The sequence below is a fragment of the Cupressus sempervirens genome, chromosome 9 (genome assembly GCF_028749045.1).
Source record: "Cupressus sempervirens isolate cs-2001-9-10 chromosome 9, ASM2874904v1, whole genome shotgun sequence".
Lineage (NCBI taxonomy): Eukaryota > Viridiplantae > Streptophyta > Pinopsida > Cupressales > Cupressaceae > Cupressus > Cupressus sempervirens.
Genome location: NC_143126.1, coordinates 26,823,921 through 26,848,741, shown reverse-complemented (window position 1 = coordinate 26,848,741; position 24,821 = coordinate 26,823,921). Strand labels below are relative to the sequence as shown.

At 32.9% G+C, this 24,821-nt stretch overlaps 2 pseudogenes; both read left to right on the top strand.

Moving 5' to 3' along the window:
* The window catches only part of LOC149537455 (uncharacterized), a 49,420-nt pseudogene extending 44,427 nt beyond the window's left edge, over positions 1–4,993 (top strand).
* A 6,427-nt stretch (positions 4,994–11,420) lies between these two features.
* LOC149537454 (L-type lectin-domain containing receptor kinase IX.1-like) lies at positions 11,421–18,771 on the top strand (annotated as a pseudogene).
* Positions 18,772–24,821: the final 6,050 nt, after the last annotated feature.

The following is a 24,821-nucleotide window of genomic DNA, read 5'->3' as shown; positions in this document are numbered from 1 at the left end:
TGGACTTCTGTGTTTATTCTAGTTTCTTAGAAAGTTGCTTTTGTAATAAATCCGAAATCATATTCTTGATTTCATAGATTAGTTGGCAATTCATCTTGCCTTAGTTGGGGAATTTTCTTAGAAAGAATCAGGATTCATAAGATAGATTTTGAAAAATACCAAAAATGAAAAAATCTATTTTTCCTAAAAAAATTTGATGTTTTCTTTCATTGTAGAGATAGAGTAGAGTTGGAGAAGTTTAATGAAGAATTTGGTATTCTAAAAATCTGTGTTGTGCTAATATTTTTAGAGTTATTATTTTGAAGGTTTTGGGCTACATAATTTGGTATCAGAGTGGGAAGATGGTTGGGAGAAGAAGAGGAAGAGGGAGAGGAGGTGTCACTCCAATGCAAAGATTTATGTTGGATATGTAGAGGTAGATTGAATGGATGAATGAATGAATGGATAATCAAAGAATACTGATAACACAAGGAGAGGATGAATTAGATGAAGAGGGAAATTGAAGAGGCACTAATCAAAATGAAGAAAAATTCTTGGAAGAGTTGAGCTATGAAGATAGAGTGCTTTAGGCTTTAGAAGGTAAAAATGAAGGGATCAAGATCAAAGTTTGAGACTTGCTAAAAAAGATGGGTAATTTTTTTGAATGGAATCCTATGGCTAAGGAAAAGAAGATTAAGTTTGCATGCACAAAATTCAAAGGACATGCAAAGATATGGTGGGATCACCTCTAGAAGGAATGAACTAGAAAATAAAAGGAAAAGATCAAAATGTGGAGAAAGATGGAGAAAAAGCTTCATGAAAATTTCTTACCCCTGGATTACTAACAAACCTTGTTTCGTAAGTTCCAGAATTTGAAGAATAATTTTTCTTTTGTACAAGAGTACACAAATGAGTTCTATACATTATCCATGTGAATAGAGCATCAAGAAGATGATGAGAAGGTGGCTGCTAGATACATGAATGACCTTAAATTCTCTATCCAAGATGACTTGAGCATGCATCGTGTTAACAATATGGAGGAAGCCTACCAATTAGCTCTAACGGCTCAAGAAAAGAAGAGTCAATAGTACACTTAGAGGGATAGAGGAGGAAGAAGAGGTCCCTCAACATTATTTTGAGGAGGTTCTAATTATGGCTAAGGAGAATCCTCCCAAGGATTCAAAAGAAATACAGTTTCCAGACAAGATCATGTAAAATAGGAAAGATAAAGGGAATTTCAGCGAGGATGAGGTTATGGTAGCAAAAAAGGATGGGAAAACCAATGGAGACCCTTTACCTATTTTAGATGTGGAGAAGGACATAGAGCTTTTGAATGCTCAAATCATAACATGTCAAAATTAAATCAAGGAAGACAACCTAGAATGAAACTAGTTCAGCCAAAAGAGGATAAGCAAGAAGTTTCACTAGATGTGAGAGAAATGCTCATGATGAGGAGATCAATGATCATTATAGAAAAAAATGAAGTTCCTACAAAGAACTTTGGTGACTCATGGCTCTGGACCAACATTTTCAGAACTAGATGCAATTCTAGTCGAAAGGTATGTCAATTTATATTTGATGGGGGTAGTTGTGAGAATATGGTATCTAGAGAAATGGTAGAGAAATTAAATTTACAATGTGAAAAGTATCCTTGTCCTTATCATATTTCATGGTTTAAGAAAGGAAATGAAGTAATAGTTGATAAAAGATGTTTAGTTAGATTTACCATAGCAAAATTTTATAAAGATGAGATATGGTGTGATGTTATCCCTACAAATGCTTGTCATATGTTGTTGTGAAGACCATTGTAGTATGATAGGAAGGTCATACATGATGGGGAGAAAAATATTTATACATTTTGGAAGGTTGGTTCTAAAGTAGCTCTATTGCCACATAAGGATGAAAAGAAGAGTGAAAACATGTTGTCTAAAAAAAATTTGTCAAAGAAATGAAAGTAACAGGTTGTTTTTATGCACTAGTTCTAAAAAGAGGAGAAGAACAAGAAAACTTGGTGCCACCTAAAGCAATGAAGGTGTTGGACGAGTTTTCTGATGTTGCTTGTGATGAACTACTTGATGATATCCCACTCAAAAGTGATATTCAACATCATATTGATCTTATTGCTGGAGCAACTGTACCTAATCAAGCAGCCAATCGATTGAATCCAACACAACATGCAGAGTTGAATAAAAAAGTGACAAAATTGATGCAAAAGGTTTTGGTTAGGGAAAGCATGAGTCTGTGTACATTACCCACATTGTTGACTCAAAAGAAGGATGGTACATGGAGGATGTACACTAATAAAGGAGCAATCAATAAGATCACCATTATGTACCAATTTCCTATTCCTCAAATAGAGGACATGATGGATGAATTAGTGGGGGCTAAGAACTTCAACAAGATTGATATCCAAAGTGGCTACCACCAAATCTACATTGAAGAGGGAGATGAATGGAAGACAACATTTAAGACAAGAGATGGTTTGTATGAATGGATGGTTATGCCTTTTGGGCGTTTGAACATACCTAGCACATTTATGTCCTTGATGAATATAGTGTTGCGATCTTACATTGGTAAGTTTGTTGTAGTTTACTTTGATGATATTCTGATCTATAGTAGAAGCAAGGAAGAACACTTACAAAACCTAAGGATCATCTTGAGTATCTTATAGAAGGAAAACCTCTTTGCAAACTTGAAAAAGTGTAGGTTCATGGAAACTAGTTTGACCTTTCTAGGTTTTTTCAATTATCAAGATGGTGTTCAAATGGACCCAAAAAAGGTAGGAGAAACCCTAGAATGGCCCAGTCCTTCTAGTATAATAAGTGTACAAAGTTTTCATGGGTTGGCAACTTTCTACTGAAAGTTTATCTGAAATTTTAGCAGTATAGTAGCACCCATAATAGACTATACCAGAGGAAGGGAGTTCACATGGACAATAGATGTTGAAGAGAGTTTTAAATTCTTGAAGTAAATGGTAACTGAAGCTCCTATATTGACACTTCCAAATTTTGATAAAGTTTTTGAAGTAGAGTGTGATGCTTCACATGTTGGGATAGGCATTGTTCTTATCCAAGCAGGTAAGCTTGTGGCCTTCTTTAGTGAGAAATTGAATGAAGTAAGAAAGAATTATTCTACCTATGATCTAGTGTTTTATGCAATTATTCAAGCATTAAGACATTCGAGGCACTATATAGTCCCACATGAGTTTGTGCTATTTACTGATCATATTGCTCTCAAATATCTCAACACATGAAAGAAGTTGAATAGTCAACATGCCAAGTGGGTATCTACTTTGCAAGGATATACCTATTTCTAGAAACATAAGTCTAGAAAAAAAAATCAGGTTGTTGATGCCTTGAGTAGGCGTGGTACATTATTAACCATAATAGAAACCGAGGTTACTAGTTTTGATGCTATTAAGGCCTTGTATGAAACTAATGATGATTTTTGGGAAATTTTAGAATAGCTAAAGGCTTCTTCTTATGGTAAGTTAGATCATGTGAAAGGTGACTATTTTATGTAGGATGATTACCTCTTTAGGGGTAAATGACTACATATACCAGATGGATCCATGTGAAAATATTATCGGAGAATTTCATAGTGATGGACTAGCTGGATAGTTTGGAAAGAACAAAACAATAAACTTGGTTGAAGATAAGTATTATTGGCCCAAGATAAAGAGGGACATCACTAAATATGTGGCAAGGTGCAGAATCTATCAAGTGGCTAGAGGACATTCACAGAATACAAGATTATACACGCCTTTACCAGTACCCACCAAACATGGACTAACTTGAGTATGGATTTTGTATTGGGTCTCTCACACACTCAGCAAGGTAATGATTCTATTTTGGTGGTTGTTGATCGATTTTTAAAATGATCCATTTTATTGCTTGTAAAATGACCAACGATGCACAACTAAAGTAATAGAACTATTCTTCTCAGAAGTTGTTCATTTACATGGCCGGGTAAAAGTACAAACCTGTGTCACTTTTTTATAAAGGAAATGACTAACAAAAATATAGTTCGATTATCTCGAATTTGAAAATGAAGTGATAATAGTTTCATTGAAAGACTTGAAAATGCTACAAGTTCTGAGGATGGCATTGAACTTACACGTTGTTTGTACGGTGAAATTTTCAGTTGGAGCCTAAATTTACAAAACACCCATTGAAATTTGGCGTAAATCTTCTGAAACCCTTGCAAACTTCCAATCCTATTTTAGGTTCAAAATACACCGTGCAATACAAACCACAGAGGACTATTATGCTGATGGTCTTGCCTTCTTCATGGCTCCTTGTGTCGCAGAGCCCCCAGTAGACGGATAAGGTATGTGGCTTGGACTGTTCAACAGTTCAACCAATTGTAATCGTCAACCCAAATAATTGCTATTGAATTTGATACGTTCAAAAATGATATAATTGATGAATACTTTAGCGTCAATGCGCATGATCCGGATGATAATCACGTGGGTATTGACATCAATAATATCACTTCTATCAAGAATATTTCTTTGTCTGAGAGGCTTAACAGCGGACAAACTTGGGAAGTGTGGATTGATTATTCTAGGCAACCTAAGGAGTTCAAGGTGTTTATGGCTAATAACAGATCAGACTTCACTTCTCCTCGTCCTACAATTCCTACGCTGACTTATTCTCTGAATTCTTCGGATTATCTGCCTAAAGAGGTCAAAGTTGGTTTCTCTGCTTCAACTGGACTTTCCAACCAGATGCACACTATCATCGCATGGATTTTTTCAAGCGAAACCAGTTGGGGGCATAGTAAAGTACAACATCTTTCTATGATAATTGCTCCTCTGGTGGCCATGGTTGCGGTTATGCTTATCCTTGGGGCAGCAATGTACAGGGTAAAGAGTAAGAAAGGAGTAAAAATGGTTAGAGACATGCCAATTTTCGATCCCAACGGACTGAAGAATGATGAAGTTACTAAAAAGCTCAACGATGAAATAAGTCTCAGTGTAAGCCCTCGGGTACAATTTTTAATATTTATCTGATAATACTTCTAGGGAAGATTTTTTTTTTTTACTTTTGTTTTCAATGGATTAACAAGTTTTAGTTTTTTTTTATTTATATAAGTTTGAATTTTCTTAGTAATAGTATAATTTATCATGCTATGGAAAATATTTCTTATTTATCAGTTGATAAATTTGTTTGAGGTTTTAAAATAAGTGTTAAGTTTTTCATTCTATCTCATAAAAGATGAGTTCTAGTAAATCAATTCTTATGAAACATGGATTAATAGGTTTCTATTAAAAACAAAATTGTAAGTTTGAATTCTCATAATAATATTATACTTTATCTTGTCAAGGAATATATATATATATATATATATATTAAAGCAAAGGTGGTAGAGGCACCATATAAATATATATAAATAGAAATATACCAGATTTTCAAGAGCTCGTTAGGGAAAGAATTCAGAAAGAAAACCCCAAGTCATAGCTGATACAAAAGAGCAGATCAATATCAATTACATTTACATTGAAAAGAAAGATTCCTAGTTAGTAGCATAAAGCTCTTTATCTAGATCAATAATGTGTGCTAAATCTGGAAAGTCTGTCACATGGATACTTAGTCTTGTGGAATCAAGATCAATGCCATCGGATCCCCATTTTGCTAAAAGATCGGTAGCCAAATTTCCTTCTCTATAAGTATGTGAAATGAGGCAAGAGTCAAACAAGTCGATCAAATACCAAATTCTAGACATGATATATTTGATTCTCCAATTAATGATTTTTCTCTTGATGTAAGCATTAATTATGAGAGTGGAATCACCTTCAATATGAATCACTTTTAATTCCAAGTTCTTGGCCAAAACTAAACCATAAAGTAATCCAAGTGCCTCTGTTGTATTGTTCATGCTTGAGGGTAAAGAGAGACATTTGAATGCAAGAACTTCACCCAAATGGTTTCGTAGTAAACACATGCCACAACCAGCTTTTCTGGGATTGCCTCTCGAAGATCCATCGAAGTTCATTTTGATACAGCCATTGGTCGGAGGTAGCCACTTGATTTGAGATCTGTCAACATGGTTTTTTGGAGGAGAGGAGGCCATAAATGGAGGAATAGAAATGTGGTTCCATCTTTTAAGAATGGAGTTATCCCATTGGGTGAAGCTATAGTTGCTGATCTTATCTTTGACACGAGCATTGACCACATCCAAAATTAACTTTTCTAAACCCTTAAGGACCAAATCTAAGGAATTGGTAACATTTCTAAATATTCATTTGTTACATTCCCACCAAATTTCCCAAATGACAAGTGCAGGAGAACATTTCCAAATGCAAGCAAAGAAGGATTTAGAGAAGAGGATCAACCAAGATTGAAACAATTCCCACAATGTGTATGGTAGGGGCATCGAAAGGTTAAGTTTTTTCATGACAAAGTTCCAACATTGTTGGGCAAAAGAACATTGAATAAATAAATGGTCTACAATTTCCACATCTTCATTGGATAAGACACATTGAAAAGGCTACGATATGTTAAGTTTTTGGAGCCTGTCACTAGTTAAAATTCTTTTTTGAAGTGGAAGCCAAGAAAAGCAACCTGCCTTGGGAAAAACTATATTATTCTAGCAGAAAAAAATGCCCATTGTTTTGTTTCATGCTGCTCCACCAGTTTCAAAGCTTAGTATCTAGCTTTAATGGAGTATTTTCCATTTGGAGAAGGGGCCCAAATCAAGACATCATTTTCACTATTCAAGAATATCTTTCTTGCTGTCATGATTTTGAACAAATGTTGTTTTGACTATAAGAAATTGGTAAAATAAAGGGATCTTTCCAAAAGACTTTACCAGAGAATCTTTCAATAGCCAAGATATAGTCTATCAAAAATTCACCCCAATTGTCTTTGATTATGTGAATAAAATCTCTCAAATCATTATCATAAGATAATGGAGGCAAACCATGCCAAGAATCCTCCCAAAATTTCACCGATTCACCATTATGCACCTCCCAAGAGACAAAGTTTGTAATGATATTCCTTGAAGATATTAGAAAGTTCCACATGGCTGAACCATTTTGGGGATCAACAACATTTATAATTATATTAGAATCCAGAGAGTCTAAATATTTTTCTTGTATAATATTACACCATTTACTTTCAGGATTCCTGAGCATCCTCCAAATGAGCTTGGCACCAAAAGTGATGTTTCTCTTACTCATGTCATGTAAACCAATTCCACTACTGTCTTTGTCATAAATCATTTCCTTTAATGAGATCAAAGGGACTTTCTTCTCACTAGACATATTTCTATTCCAAATAAAATTCCTTATAATTTTTCCAATCTATCTGATAATAACAGATGGGGCTTTTACGATAGACATAGAGTAGTTTGGAATAGAAGCTAAGATGGATTTGACTAGCATAATTTTCTCTAATAGAGAAAGCCATCGATATTTCCAATTAGAGATCTTACTCTTGATCTTGTTTACAATTGGTTTCTAGAAAATAGCTTTATTATCACTAGCAAATAAAGGGATACCGAGATATAATGATGGTAGTTGTTCTTTAGAGAAACCAATAATATTGATCAATTTTCTCGAGATTACTGGATTGGTAAAGAAAATATATACTTTTGACTTTTGAACATTTACCCTTTGTCCCGAGACTTCAAGATATAAGTCTAAAGTTCTTTTAATTACCTTAGCTTCCTAAACATTGGCTTTCCCAAATAGCAATGTATCATCAACAAAAAATGAGTGAGTGATTTCAAAAGGAGTACCTTCCATCTAAATACCAACCCATCTTTGCTGAACTTGTTTAGCTTTAATAATTCTACTAAATGTCTCAGCCATAATGATAAATAGTGTTGGAGATAACAGGTCACCTTGTCATACACCTTGGCTAGATTTGAAAAAACCAACTAAGTCACCATTTATAATGACTGAAAAGAATGCACCTGAGATACATGATTTGATCCATTTAAACCATTTTGTGTTGAAACCAAACTTCTAGAGAACTTTAAACAAAAAGGTCCATTGCACATAATCATATTGTTTGATCATGTCAAGCTTGATCATCACAGCAGGAGATTGTTTGGAATGGATTGTGTGTAGAGTCTCATGTGCGATAATGACACCTTCCATTACTTCTTTACCCAGCACAAACCTCCCTACTTTGGAGATATAATTTTGGTTAAGATATTTTGCAATCTCATGTAAATTGCCTTTGTGATTATTTTATACACCATGTTGCATAGTGGATTGGGTCTGAAATCTAAAAAAGCTTTAGACGTTTTGGACTTGGGGATCAAGGCAATATTTGTGATATTAAAATTCTTTAGCATGACTCCATTTTTATGAGACTCTTCCACTACTGCTAGAAGATCAAATCCAATCACATCCCAACATTTTTGGAAAAAAGGTGCTATAAATCCATCAGGGCTAGGGGCTTTATCTAGAGGCAAGGAAAAGACAACATTTTGTAATTCCATCATAGTGAACCAGACCATTAATTGTATGTTGTCTTCTCTAGACACTAATGTTGGGATAGCATCAAGTAGTTCATGATCACAAATATGAGATGAATAGCGATCAGTCTGTGGAGTTAACAAATTTTGAAAAAAGTCTTCCCTTCGGCCTTGATTTCCTAAGATTCTTTAGGTATTCTACCTGAAGAAGCTTCTTCAATCTTGAAAATAGTGTTTGCAAACCTTCTTTGCTTAACTGACATATGGAAGAATTTCGTATTTTTATCAACCTTCTCAAGCCAAATTTCTCTGGATCTCTGCCTCCAGAATTCCTCTTCCGTCTTGCACAACTCTTCCCATTTAGCTTGAAGATTATTTTGTTTTAAAAATGTGTCCAAATCCAAACTATTGACAATCACATGTTCATTAATTGCATGCAACTATTTGCACACACAATTTTTTTGGTGAAAAATATTTTTGAAAACATGTTTATTCCAATGTTTGATCCTACCCTTCACATACTAGATTTTGTGATAAAAGTGATACATTTTAGTGCCTTCACAGTTTGGAGAACTCACCCACCATTGACGCAGCAGAGAAAGAAAATGTGGGTGTCTGAACCACATACGTTCAAATTTGATTGTGGGTTTTTTAAAGGATTTATAATGAAATTCTTTAGAAAGATTTAAGACAATATGAAAATGGTTAGATGCTGAATATGGAAGAATATCAGCAGAAAGGGCATAGTTCTGCAATTTCCAACTAGGGGAAACCAAGAATCTATCTAACCACTTTGTAATTTGACAAAAGCCATCTCTTTTATTGTTCCATGCAAAGGTGCCTTTAGACAAAATAATATCAAATAAATTGTTGTCATTGATGAAAGCCATAAAGTCTTCCACTGTTCTAGATGGGGGTAAAATACCTCCTTTCTTCTCATGTAAAGATGTTATTGCATTGAAATTCCCACCTAAAATAATGTTTTGATCTTGAAATCTCTAAAACATATTTGATAGTTGCTTCCATAATATTAATTTCCCAATAATGGAAGATGGATCATATATGTTAAAGAACATGAAAGATAGATTGTAGTGCTGAAAGGAAAGAAGTTGCTAATTCGGTCCTTGAGAGACTAACTGTCCAATAACTATCTTCAGATTCCAAAGAGTTACAAGCCCCCTTGAAGCACCAAAGCTTTAGCTATGTGTTGAATGCCATTTGGGCCATCCTCAGACTGTCTTGTGATAATTCTCATTTGACAATTTTGTTTCTTGTAATAGCAGAATGTCAACTTGCGAAGAGTCAAGTTGTTTTTTGACCCTAAGCCTTTTGTTAAAGGCATTAATGCCTTTGACACTCCATGATATTAGCTTCATTGCAGTCGAGAAGAATGCTTGGTTCTTCTCATAAAACATCTCAGATTCGCAAATTTCTCTACTATGGTGGATTAGGTACCAGCTTCAATCTCCTCTTTAGTTTTTGTGCTTTTTGATTTTCTTCCTTTAGGCCTAGGGGACTTTTCCCAGCTGCTATCAATTTTTTTGTAGGGGTTTTTGAAATAGAAAAAATCTTAGAAAATTCAAAACTATCCTTGGATTTTAATAGAGAAGCATCTCCACCATTCATGCAATTTTGACATGTGTACTCCTCCTTAGTCTCTTCTGATGGTTCTTCATAAATATTACCTTCTAGTGTAAAGCAAACAATTTGAAGACTAAATTTTGGTAGGCATGAATGATCAGTGTTTTAGTATAAAGGGGCAGTGCAATCCTTAAATTTACCAAAAAATTCTCCTTCTGCAATTTCTCGTATCAAATCATATGCCACTTTGAAAACTATCTGTTGTACCATTGGGTTTAATTTTCCTTTAGATTCCACCATAATCCCTACTACTTGATACTTACCAAATGATGATGTTTATTCATTTAAATTCCTATAATCCATGCATGTGATTTAGCAAACTTCTTGAGGAGAGATGGGCAACGAGTGTGGCTAAACTTGGGCCAACTAGTTACCAAAGTTAGGATAGCCTAGCAACAAATTTTACAATTCTAGAAGTAGCTAATGTAGAATATTTCCTTGAATGGAAACAACAACTGAATCTAGGTAGGTAAAGTTCAAAGCCAACTTAAATGAAGTATCATTCATTAATATATATTTGGAGGCTAACACTAAAGTAGAGGTATATGTTGAAGGGAAGTTCTTGAATTGACACGTCTGATCAAAAATTTCCCAATGCAAACAACATTGCTGTCATTATATTGAGAGAGGTTGTAGGTAGAAGAATGCCTGAGAGGTTCCCTATATGACAAAGCCCTTCCAAGACTCAAATCATAGTCCTTTTCATGATTAAGTGATTGGTGTTCATCTCTTTTTTGAATAAGGCTACATTTATAAGGATTTGAGGAGGGATCTCTACAAACCACAATATTCCCACTACTTGAGTCACCACATTGATGGGTAAAATGACCCAACTTCTCTTCATGCAGCTGAATTGTTTTGGCAGCTTCAATGTTGATTATTTGATTCCATGTTAGATATATAGAGTCTAGACTTATTTAATTGGGGAAAGTTTTGTTAAGACTTAGTAAGACACATACTCTAACAGTTCTCCTTAAATATTCAAATGGAATTAGGTCATGTTTCAAAAATATTCATAGTTTGTTGGCTATAAGCTCAACAATGTATAGATCTCTATATTCTATGGGCATACAAGGAAAAGATAACTACAAAGGCATATAGCTACAAATTGCAGAATCTAGGAAAAAATTTGGACTCCAAGGAATTGTGAATAAGCCTGATCCAAGATAGAACTAGTTTTTTTTTCTATGAGCATTATCTCTATGATTTTTGGACTCAAACAACACAACAAAAAAACTAGAATTAGATTCTAAATAGAATATCTCCTTAACCCCTTTCCAATTACAGTTGGCCCATAACAAAATATCTTCAACAAGTAATGAAGAGTCCCAGCACTTACCTATCAATGTTGTCTCCTTCAATAGTTAGACATGAGGGGTGATAAGGTCATCTGGTAATGAAAGTGCATTTTCAAAATTCCTCTTTAAAACATTCTTGTGTCGCCCTAAGATTGACCCTTTTATTTGCAAATTTGACCCATTTGAAATTATCTGTTGTTTTTTTCCTCTAGATGTAAGCAGCTAGTTTTGGATTGCAAAGGAGTCCAACTTTTTGTGAGGAAAATATTTCTTACTTATCAATTGATAAAGTTAAGGTGCTTACTAATGAATAGTTCATAACACACAAAATTTGCTAAGGATCTCACAATAAGTGTTTAGTTTTTCATTCTTTCTTATGAAAGATGAGTTCTAGTGGACCAATCTCACAAAACATATATTAATGGGTTTCAATTAAAAATGTTATAATTTATATTGGCATAGATAATATTTCTTATTTATCAATTGATAAACTTAAGGGTCTTTCTAATGAATAGTTCATAAGACACAAAACTTATTTAAGATTTTATAATAAGTGCTAAGTTTTTCATTCTTCCTTATGAAAGATGATGAGTTCTAGTGAACCAATTCTCATGAAACATATATAAATAGGTTTCTGTTAAAAAAATGGAATAGTTTGAATTCTCATAGTAATATTATAACTTATCTTGTCATGGAAAACATTTCTTATTTATCAATTGATAAACTTAAGAGACATTCTAATGAATAGTTCATAAGACACAAGACTTATTTAAGATTTTAGAAAAAGTGCTAAGTTTTTCATTCTTTCTCATGAAAAATGAGTTCTAGTGAACCAATTCTCATGAAACATAGATTAGTGAGTTTCTTTAAAAAGTATCTGCATGTTTGAATTCTCATGGAGAATATCTAATACTTATCAATTGATGAACTTAAGAGGCTTTCAAATGAATAGTTCATAAGACATAAAATTTGTTTAAGGTTTTCTAGTACTTGTGAACTAATTCTCATAAAACATAGGTTTCCAAATCCAGACGTCTTAAACATCAAACACTAAGGATCGATTCCTAGCCTAAAAGTGGTAATAGTCAAGGTTGACTTATTTTTTCAAGCTTAATTTATTCCTTAGTATGTGATATTTAAAGGCAACCCAATAAATCCATTCAAATCTAAGACGTAAATGAATATTTTCCTAAAATTATCTAATTGGATGTTCTATAAAATCTTTTAAATTGTTCCTTCTTGAGATAGTTTTGAAGAGCTAAGTAGCCTGATTGCTAAATTTAGTGAAGATTCAAAAGTGTTTAAAGAGGAAATCTAGAGGATGGAAAAATAATGGCGATGAAAAGAATCTCAAAGAACTCAGATGGGCTTAAGAAATACAAATAAAAAATTGCAATACTTGACAGCTTGTCCCATCCCAATTTGGTTCCTCTTTTGCAATGGTGCCATGAAAAAAGTGACAAACTTCTTCTAGTTTACCAATACATGTCGAATTACAGCTTGGACAGGTATTCATATGCAATTTTGATCTTTTAAATCTAATTGTGTATATTTATATCAACATTCTTGATCACACTCTATGATTGTGTATAATATTTTTTACATTGACATTTCGGATCACACTCTATGATCTATCATCAAGTATTTGTTTGTCTTTTTGAGCTTCTAGAATTCATTGTGTATACCTTTTCTTATATCAACATTTCTGATTAAAATCTATGATCCATCATTAGCTATTTGTTTGTAAGAGCTTCTAGATTTGATTGTGCATATCTTTTTTACATCAACATTTGAATCATACTCTATGATCCATCACCAAAAAAATTTTTGTTGGACATGCTCAGATTGAAGATCTGAGTTGGAGCATGAGATTCAGAATATTGAGCAGCTTGGCTTCAACTCTTAAACATCTCCACATGAATCAAGCCCATGTGTTCTACATAGAGAGATTAGATCTAGCGACATAATGTTGGACTACAACTTTGTGGCATGCCTTGGAGACTATTGTTTGGCCTACTTGATGGAGCATGATAACACATCATACTACACAAACCCTAGTGGAACCCTAGGTTATATCACAATGGAGTGTTTCGAAACACACAAGGCTAGATCTAAATCAAATATTTCTAACTTTGGCATCATCACTCTAGAAATTACTTGTGGAAGGCGTGCATTGGATAGAGAGCTTGATGCCTCTAATATGTTAAAATAGGCCATGAACAACATAAAAAATAAAGTAATAACTACTATAATGTAGAAAGCATGGCAAAATAGAGACAAAAAATAGAGATATATAACTGATAAACAAAAATATATTAATCTAGCTTGCTTACATACATAAAACCTTCAAATGTCTTCTAAGAATACACAACTTGTAAATGCACATCACAGATTTATGCATGTAATATGAAAATCTAGAAACTCCTTTTCTAGAGTATTCTATATCCTAGAATGTTCTACATCTAATCTGGACTGTACAATGGAAGGCTCTAGGAAGCCTCTTCTCTAGATTCTTCTAGACAATCTTAACCCTTAACATGCCCCCTTAAGCTTGGCTACAAAAAAATACAAAAGAGAGGGCAAGAGGGGAGCATTATATGACTATCTCCCCTTAATGTTCAACTCAATCATATTGAGCATACTCTGTAGCTTGAGAAATTTAGCCTCAAGCATACTCTTAGTAAATATATTTTATTGTTCAATCTTCACTTGGACAAAATTGAAGATTAACAATATTTTCTTGAACAAGATCCCTGATATAGTGAACATCAATTTCAATGTGCTTTGTTTTAGCATGAAAAATAGGATTTCTTGCAACTTGTATAGCACATTGATTATCACAATACAAAGCAGTATATAAACTTTGTTCAAATCCAAGCTCACATAAAAGATGTTGGACCCAAACTACTTCTTTTTCCACTTTTTTTTGCTCTATATTGTACTTCACATGAAGATAGTGATGTAGTGGCTTGTTTTTTGCTACTCCATGTGATTGAATTTGAGCCAAGCTGAAAAATGTAGCCTCTAGTAGATTTTCTATCATCAATCTCACTGCCCCAATCTAAATTTGTAAAGCCAAGCAAATAAATTGGGGGCTTATAATTGTAATGTATGCCATAGTACATTATTCCATGAGCATATCACAAAATTCTCTTGGCAACCATCCAATGACTTTCTTTAGGTTCGTGTATAAATTGAGACACTAGATTGACTGCAAAACAAATGTCTAGTCTAGAATGAGTTAGATAAACCAAACTACCAACAAGTTGTTTATATAGAGAAGGATGTACTTTCTTGGAGGTGCATTCCTTAGTAAGCTTGACTCTAGATTGGAAAGGAGTAGGGGTTGGCTTGCAATCAAGAATTTTAAATTTCTCTAAAAGAACCAAAACATATATTGTTTGAGAGATAAACAACCCATCATGAAGCCTACTAATTTGCAAGCCAGGAAAATAAGTTAGTTCACCCAAATCAGTCATATAGAATGCCCCTTTGAGAGCCAATTTCAAGTCATTGATTAAAATTTAATGTTTGGTCTAACAATGAGTAAATAATCTACATAAACTACAACAATGATGATGTCATCTTTCACCTTCTTCACATAAATATTTGGATGATTTAAATTTTTTATACCCATGAAGCTGAAAATACCTATCAATCTTCTCATTCCATGCTCTTGGTGTTTGCTTAAGTCCATAGAGTGACTTCTTTAATCTGCAAACATGATTAGGATGTTGTTGATCTATAAAACCTAGAGGTTGATTCATATAGAGTTCTTAATATAAATCTCCATTTAAGAAAGCATTTTTTACGTCCTTTTGATGAACATACTGCACAAGAGTTGCAGCCAAAGCTAAAATAACTCCTAATTGTATTCATTTTAATGAAAGAAGCAAATGTTTCTTCATATTCAACACCTTCTTTTTGATTAAATCCTTTAGCAACCAATGCAGCCTTGAATTCCTCTATATCACCATTTGATCTAAATTTTGTTTTGTAAACCCACTTGCAACCAATAATATTCTTACTTTGGGGCCGAGGTAAAAGTTCCCAAGTTTTATTTTCCATTAATGAATCATATTCTTCTTTCATGGCTGGCTCCCATTCTTTCTTCCCTCAACCTTTCTCATAGGATTTTGGATCATTTGCTTGTAATGCTTTGGCCATAAGAGCACAACCATTCCTTCCTTGGATCATTAAGCCTTGCCTATATATTTCTTCAAGACTTCTTGTCTTTTGTCTTGCTAGAAAAACATCTTCATTATCACTACCTACAGATAATGGCTAATCAAAAGTATTAGTAATTTTGTTTGTATCAGCAATGCATACATCATCCTTATCAATAAAGTCTTCAATTTTTTCTAGAATAGGAGAAGTAGTTTTTGTCATAAGTTGTGAATGCTCATCAAACTTCACATCTCTACTAACAAATACCTTATTTATTGTCAAATCATATAACCTATAAGCCTTTGATTCTTTACTATAACCCATAAAAAAACACTTGTGACTCTTTGGTTCTAACTTTTTCCTCTTTTCATCAGGGATATGTGCCCAAGAAATGCATCCAAATACTTTAAAATAACCAATGTGGGGTTTTCTAGCACTCCAAGCTTCTTTAGGGGTGATATTTGTGAGGGCTTTAGTTAGAAATCTATTCACAATATATGCAGCACAAAAAATAGCCAAACCCCAAAATGTATTATGTAAACTTTTAAAATGTAGCATACAATGAGCCATTTCTAGAAGAGTTATATTCATTCGTTTAGCCACCCCATTTTGTTGAGGAGTATATGGTACTTTTTTTGCTATTTAATTCCACAATTCTCACAAAATGACACAAATGTATAGTTACAATACTCACCCCCATTATCTGCTCTTAAGAATTTAATTGTTTTCCCACACTGATTCTCAACAAAAGCCTTAACTTTTTGGAAAAATTCAAGTACCTCATTCTTTCTTTCAATGAAATAAACACATACTCTTCTACTATAATCATCAATAAAAGTGAGGAGATACCTGCCACCTAAAAGTGAGGCATAGCCTAGTTCACATAATTCACTATGAATGAGTTGTAATGGATGATTGGCTCTCCATGCTTTACCTAAATCAAAAGGATCTTAGTGAGGTTTCCCTATTACACATCCTTCACAAACTCCTTCAGATGGTGAGATTTTGTTGATCCTTTGATCATATCCATTCTAACCATATCTTGCAATTTCCTATAATTGATATGTCCAAGTCTAACATGCCAAAGTTTTGACATATAATTAGCTTGAGAAATATAAGCATGAGAGTGTTTAAAATCTTCATCAACAAATCCCACAAATTTCAAAAGAGTGTCTTCATGATCAACTCTACCAATGACAATTATATTGGTTGGGTCTTTTCTATCTCTAACAATGACTTGATCAATAGTAACAACAAACTCATATCTAGCTTGAACTATTTTGAATACTGAAATTAGATTCACCCTTAATCCTTCATCCAATAATATATTTTTGAAAGACCCATTTGTTACATTAAAAATTCATGTACCTATAACTGGCCATTTCATTTTATTACCAATAGTAATTTCTTGATCTAAATTCTTTCCTTAATAAAAATCAGTAAGAAAAGATCTATCTCTAGTCATGTGGAATGATGCACCTAAATCTAAAATCCATTCTTTAATAGAATCTGAAGAAAAATACCCTCCCTTAACATTAGATTTTATTTTAGGCGTAGTAGTTACCTCCTTACATGTTTTATCTTCTCTTTTTGTGGAGATGGCTACAAAGTTGTATCTATCCTTCTTGCCATCCTTAAACTTTCCTTGCTTGGGCTTGTTTTGCTTCCTTTCATTGTCCTTCTTTTTCAAAAAAAATTCTCCATGTGATTTTCACCACCAATATACCTACAAATAATTGGTTTTCTTCCACCTTTTTTCTCTTCACTATCATTTCTAAAAGTATGGTTTGAACTCTCATTAGTCTGAAATTTATTATATCCTCACCAATTCTTCTTTCTGTCATTCATAAAAAAATTACTTCTAGCTTCATATGCATAATTTTTCTTAATATGCCCTTCTTTAATAAGTTGGGCTTCTTCATCTATAATAGACTTAAAAAATTTATCAAAAGTTTGTTGTGGAGTATAAGGATTTAGTTGAATAATCATTTTCCTTGATTCCTTAAATACCTTGTATGGCTATGGGAGCTTACTTTCAATCACTATAATCAACTAAAAATCTTTCTTTTCATATTCAACACCTATTTTCTATAGTTGAGAATTTGAAAAAGTAAATACATTGAAATAATTGGCTATTTTTTCAAAATAGGATGGATCCAACTTCACTAATTAGTCCTCTATGCTAAATACGTTAGCAATATCAGCATCTTTATAATCTTTTTCTAAAGTATCCCACAACACTATTGGATCATCAATATTAGCGAATCTTCTATTGAGCTTGGGGTTTAAAGCTTTAGCAATAATACCTCTAGCTTGCTTGAACTTGCGTCTCCAAATCTCTTTTCATTTATTAGTTTGGGGTTCTCCAATCTCCTTATTCACTATCCTCTATAAGGCCTTTTCTCCAAAAGCATTTTTGACAGCAATCTTCCAATCTGCAAAACCAGTCCATCAAATATAGAAAAAACTTCATTTGAAGAGCCCATGTTAGCAAAAAAAATCAACATTGCAAATGAACCACTTCCAACAATGTATTTCTTGCACCAAATCTCTCTCAAGATATTTCTATTGAATCTCTAGCTCAACCTCTAAATGAATCTCCAGCTAAACCACATAGAATTCTATTTCTAGCTAAGCCTAAGTTCTGATATCATGTTAAAATATGCCATGAACAACATAAAAAAACAAAGTAATAACTGCGGTAATGTAGAAAGTAGGGAAAAATAGAGCCAAAAAATAGATATATATAACTAATAAACAACAATATATTAATATAGCTTGCTTACATACATCAAACCTTCAAATGTCTTCTAACAATACACAACTTGTATGTGCACATCACATATTTATACATATAATACCAAAATCTAGAAAATCCTTTTCTAGAGTATTCTATATCCTAGAATGTTGTACATCTAATCCAGATTGTACAATGGAAGCCTCTTCTCTAGATTCTTCTAGACAATCTTAACCCTTAATATAATATGAGTTTGGTCAGCAAGGTTGGTAGTATGAATGAGGCAAGGTCCACATACTTGATGTCGTTGACCAAGGGCTTGATAAGGAAAATATTGGTAAGCAAATTGAACATTTGATGAACATTGGATTGTGGTGGTCACTTCACGACTATAGGAAGACACCAATAATATAGTGAGTTCTTGAAGTCCTTAACTTTGAAGTCAAAGTGCCCAAGCTTCCCTATAGAATATCTATAGAGACTTATTATTCAAAAGAAGGCTTAAACATCACATACTAAGGCTTCATTATGAGACTAAAATTGTTAGATAGTCAAAGTTCACTTATTTTTTAAGCTTAATTTTTCCATTAGTCTATGATGTTTAAGGATGGCTCTTGTTGACTTTTGAAAAAGAGGTTGGACCTTATCACTTATGCCGGTTGAATATTATGATAGGGAGTGTGTTAACGTTTTGAGTCTTTTGTTTAATTTTATAAGAAATAAAACTAGAATAGTAAAAGATGAAGGGGATCTGTAGATAGGATAGATTTTTATCTTCACTTTGCTTTGGAAATGGAGGAGTGGATGTAATACCATTTGTTCAAAATCTTCACTTTTATCATAGCCTTTATTTTTTCCAAGCATAGAATTTGTTGGAAATCTTCACTTTTGCCTCAATTTTTTCCATTCACATAATGTTAAGTGTAGAGATATAATTAGATTATTAAATTTGATTTATGAATAAATGTTATTGGTTCATGACTTGAAAGTAATAGATCTTTCTTTTAGGTATTCCTTCAACTCATCAAAACATTTTTATTAATTTCTTATATAAATATTATATATGTGTATATGAAGAACTAATTATGGTTATCAAATCACGACAACATGAACATGATGATTTGATCCCAAGATTCATTTGGAGTCAACAAATCATTTGGAATTGAGCAATCTCTAATCTTCACTCCTTTGATAATGATTCCAACAATCTCTCCCATTGTGATTAATGGACACCACAACACCATTTATACAATTTAATTACTTAGCACAAACTTCACAATGTCTAAAGGAAATTCTTTGAAACCTACATACTTAGAAAATAATATCATGTTTTATTAACTTACTTTTCTTTATCTTCAACATCTTCCCATTAGATACTTGACTCTTTTTGGTGTGTTGCCACTTTTCTTTCTTTAATTTGTTACTTATACCTTTTCCTATGTCTTGCCACTCTCTACACTTTCTTTTTGCAAGTTCTCTTCTTAGTTTTCTCCCTTTCTCTAATACTTCCCACTTTTTTCTCTTTGTGTACATATTATTTACTTATCCCCATCTAACAATAATGCCAAAAGGTGTATACCTATCACCTTTATCTGTGTGACTACTCCCCATATGGAGTATTCCCTTATTGATCATCAATCTAGTGTAAATTGTAATCTTCAAGTATCATGCATTAATTCATGAAAATTTTCTTTACTCTAGCATAATAGGCATATGACCCATGGATTTCCTCTAAGATACTCAAATGTATCCTTTTGAAGAGGTTTTGCAAAGATATCTACCAATGGTTCTTTTATTGGAACATATTCCAATCTGAATTATTTATCTTGTACTTTCTCTCTCAAGAAGTGAGACTTAATGAAAATGTGTTTTTTCTTTGAGTACATTATCAATTTATTAGTTATGTTGATGGAACATGTATTATGATAATTCATTACCAATCACTTATTTTACCATTTCCTAAATACCTTCCAGTATCTATTTAATCCACACTACATGTATGCAGTTTACTATTGTAGGTACAAATTCAACTTTTTAAAGTTGATTGAGAAACTCAATTTTTCCTTTTGCTAACCCATGCTACCAATCTTCTTCCAAGAAAGAATGCACGACTAGTTGTACTCTTTTTGTCATCTACATCTATTGCCTAGTCAACATCAGTGAAAATATTGAATTCAAATGTTTCTTTATGAGTGTACCATTATCCATATTCTTCAATACCCTTCATGTATATGAAGATTCTCTTTATAGAAGTCATGTGTGACTCTTTAGGATTGACAAAGACTATTGCCACTATCCCCACTATTTGTGAAGTATTTGGTCTACTATGTACCAAATACTATATTTTTTCAATTATGGTCTAGTGTGTATCATATACTATTGTGTAAAATTCTTTATTTTTTCATAACTTTCTAGTAGTAGAAATAATTTCAAGATGTCTAAATATGAAAAAATTCTGCAAGTTTAGAAAAATAATATAAATATAGGATTCTTCTCTTAAAGTTAAAAACTTATACATTGATAGGATGATAACTTCCGAGAGAAATTAGGGAAGGGGAAAGAAATTTTGAGTAAGGAAAGTGGAAACAGTTATTCTTGTAGATAGAAATTTTTAGACTTTCCACTATGACTTTTTAGATTATTTCAAATGTATGATTTTTTAGAAAAGATTAGTGATGAAAAGAGGGTGAGTGTTATTTAGATAGAAAGAGAAGATTTTGAGGCTGAATTTTATTTGTATAATTATTGTGGAAACCATGTAATTTATTATATAAGTTCTTACTCTTCATGTCTCCAATTTTTTATTTCCTTGGTATGTCTATGTTATTCATTATTGGTTTCTTGAAAGTTTTCCTCTATTTTTATTGCTTCTAATAATTTATAATATTAGCTACTACAAATTATATGAATGAATATTCTTCTTGTTTCTATTCTATGAGATTTGTTGAACATTTAATTTGTAGCTATATTATAGAAATTAAAAAGATATTTTGAAACAACTCCATAGATTTGAATCAAATCAATTTTTGTTATTATTTTTTCTACCATTCTTCACATTCTCCATTTAATAAATTATGGAAATCAATAGTTAATGGGCCAAACAATGCAAGATGTGTACATATGGAAAATTTATTCAAGTTTAGAAAAATTATCTAATTATAAGATTATTTTCTTAAAGTTGAAAACTTATACATTGATAGGATGATAACTTCCAAGAGAAACTATGGAAGAAGGGGAAAGAAGATTTTAGTAAGGAAAGTGGAGGCAATTATTTCTGTAGATAGAAATTGACATAGGTTTGTTATGATTTTTAAGATTATCTCAAATACAAGAATTTTTTAGAAAATATTAGAAGTTCAAAGAGGGTGAGTTTTATTTGGAGAGAGAAGATTTTGAGGCTGAATTTTATTTGTATAATTATTGTTGAAATCATGTAATCTATTATATAAGTTCTTACTTTTGAAACTAAGTAAATTTATGGTTGTAGGTTCTCCAACTCTTGGTTTCCTTGGTATGTCTATGTTATTCACTACTGGTTTCTTGAAAGTTTTCCTCTATTTTTATTGTTTCTAATAATTCATAATATTAGCCACTACAAATTAGATGAATAAATATTCTTCTTGTTTCTATACTATGAGATTTGTTTAACATTTAATTTGTAGCTACATTATAGAAACTAAAAAGATTTTTTGAATCAACTCCATAGATTTGAATCAAATCAATTTTTATTTTTATTTTATTATTTTTTCTACCATTCCTCACATTCTTGATTTTTGAAATTTTTTAAAAGTAAAATGAAAATTAGTTGCAGAACTTATTGTCAATGGAAAGTTTTACCGAATTAAGATAAGATAAAAATTGAAATGACATACATTTAGGTCCAAAGAAAATCAATAGTTAATGGGTCAAACAATGCAAAGTCATATTTTTCAAGTAGGAGCCTAATTAATTTAGTTCAATCTCAAGCCTCAATGGATGACTTGATTAACATCAACTTAAAAGTGAGACTGTGACTTTAATAATTTGATAAAACAAATGAACATAATTATTTTTGTTCTAATAGTTGACCTTATATAAATTTTTAACATAGAAATAAAAGAATGTAAAATTGTTAATTATAAGATATAAACTTTAAGTGTGTGTGTCTGAATGAATTAATTAAATTAATTAAGTAGGTGGTTCCAAAATTTAATAATTATTCAAAGTGTTTCTTTAATAAATTAATTTAATTATTAAAATAAAATAAAAAGATAAAAATTATTAAACAATCTATTGATGTTTTGAAACAAAGATGGTTTCAAATTACCCCAAGGAAAGTAAGGTACATCTAGGGGTAGGTACTTCCTATTCAAAAGACTCTTAAGTTACCTCCCAACCCAGTCATCTGTGACCATCGTAAGCAAACATCAGAATTCCTGCCTTTCTGCAAAACAACAGGCGGCGGAAGGAGATAGGTAATCAAAATATATTTTACTCAACAAAGATGTAATTTCCTACTCCTGCCTGCGCCATGGGCTGTTCTGTTTATTGTTTCAAGAACATCTTTTAACTTTTTACAAGGCACTACAATGATGGTTCTCAATTTTGGGAATAAGATCTTCCTTTTCCCTGACGTGGGGTGCTGATCAGATGTGGGTGCTCTGGCTTTTGTGTGGACTGGAGATATGCTGTGGAGTATTCCTCAGCGTGGACAACTACTATAATGCCGTCTCCAGCCAGGCTACAGCTTCTCTTCCTTTGTGATGAGGACCTGATTTGCTATGCGAGGGCTTGCAATGTTCACTTCTTTGTAACTCCGTTGGCACGAGTTTGGCATTGCTTCGACGTGGATGTTGGCACCTCCTCTACCCACTATTTTACCCAATCCGCTCTCTGCAATTCCAATTCCCATTGAAATTATGAATCTTTGCAGCGCAGCCATCAATAATGAGCTCTTTCTACCACAAGTGATCAATCAGACAGAAGAAGAAGGATGGTTTTTGTTCATACGAAATGAGAACAGGCCGCTGGGAATCTGTCGAAAAATAGATGATCCAAGATAAAGTTGAAGTTGAATAAATGAAGATGTCAAGACCCGATCAAAGCTGTGAGCAATACATAAGTAACAAAAGGTGGAAAAAGAGAATCCTGATAACTCTGAACAGTAGCAAACGTGATCCGATTAGGTTGCCTAGCAGTTTGTTGCATTTCGCAAAATAATGTTAATGCATTTTGAGGAAACCCATGTCTTCAGTAAGCTGCAATCATCACATTCCATGAGAAAATGTCTCATTCTATCATGTGGTCGAAAACTCTGCAAACTTCCACCAGACTTCCACACTTAGAATACATATCAACGAGCTTCATGAACTTTCAGTCAGTGGTGGCTTGAGAATATTCCCAGAATATAATGATAAGCCCTGTAGCTCATAAGGATTATTGACGTATGAATTTCCGGCTATTTTCATCGTCATTCATACACTTTTGGTTTTGTGGCCATCCCGCTTGTTTTTTTATACATTTGATCCTCTTCAAATGGTTTTGAAACATAACCATCCATCCCCCATCTTAAGTACTCCTCGTGAGTTACCTGGATTACATCAGTTGTCATTGCCAGTATGGGAACATGCCATTTATTAATATTCTGATATTCTTCTGCAAAGCTAGCTCTACATTCACATGAATAATGAATATTTTTCACTTCTTATAAATGTAGGTATAACAACATAAATCACCCCTTCAACATCCACGGTTCGAATTTTGGGGGCCCCAACTTTTCTCCTCTGTACAAACAGAACTCCACATTTGGAAAAGAGGGAATTCCATTTAATTCCACACTACAGGCGAATCCCAGGTCTTAAGTCTCTCAAACCACTCTTTGGCATCTACTAATTAATGTCACTCATCTCAAATCTTTCAGTTGTTACGTCTTACAGGCCGGAAGACAATATTCCATCTGAAATCTAGCTTGTGAGCAATTCAGATGAGGTTTTTTCAATGTTTGAGTTTATTCCATGTAGTTCATTCAACTTATCAGCTTGCTGAAGTCAGTCAGACCCTAGAGTGGGTCTGGCTAAAATTCTTTTGTTTTCGAACAACTGATCCTTCAAATTACATTGATTGGAAACAGTCTACATCACTTCTTCAACTTTTAAAACTTAATTCACCATTTTCTGCAACTTGCGAATTTTGTGCCAAAAGGTTCTTTGACTAGCTTTAAAATTTGATTCAAACACTTGGACCGGGCTCTAAAATCAATCACACCAATTCTCTGTTCCGCATTCTTGCACCCTATAGAATCTTGTCTTATGAAAAATTTTCAGTCAAAAGATATTGACCACCAAATTTGCCCTTTCAGAATTGCCTACAAGAAAAATGTCAAAAAAGCATAAAACACGTTAAGAATTGGCTCTGAAAATAGGGCAACTAACAATTGGGAAAATGAAAACTAGGGCATTGGTTCACTTTCATGAGGACAATATGAATCTATGATTAGGGCTTTCATGATGAATAACTAGGTGAATTTGATGAGTGGTCAAAGTGGGCTACTTAGAGTTGCAGATTGGAAACAATGACAAAAAAATTTTTTT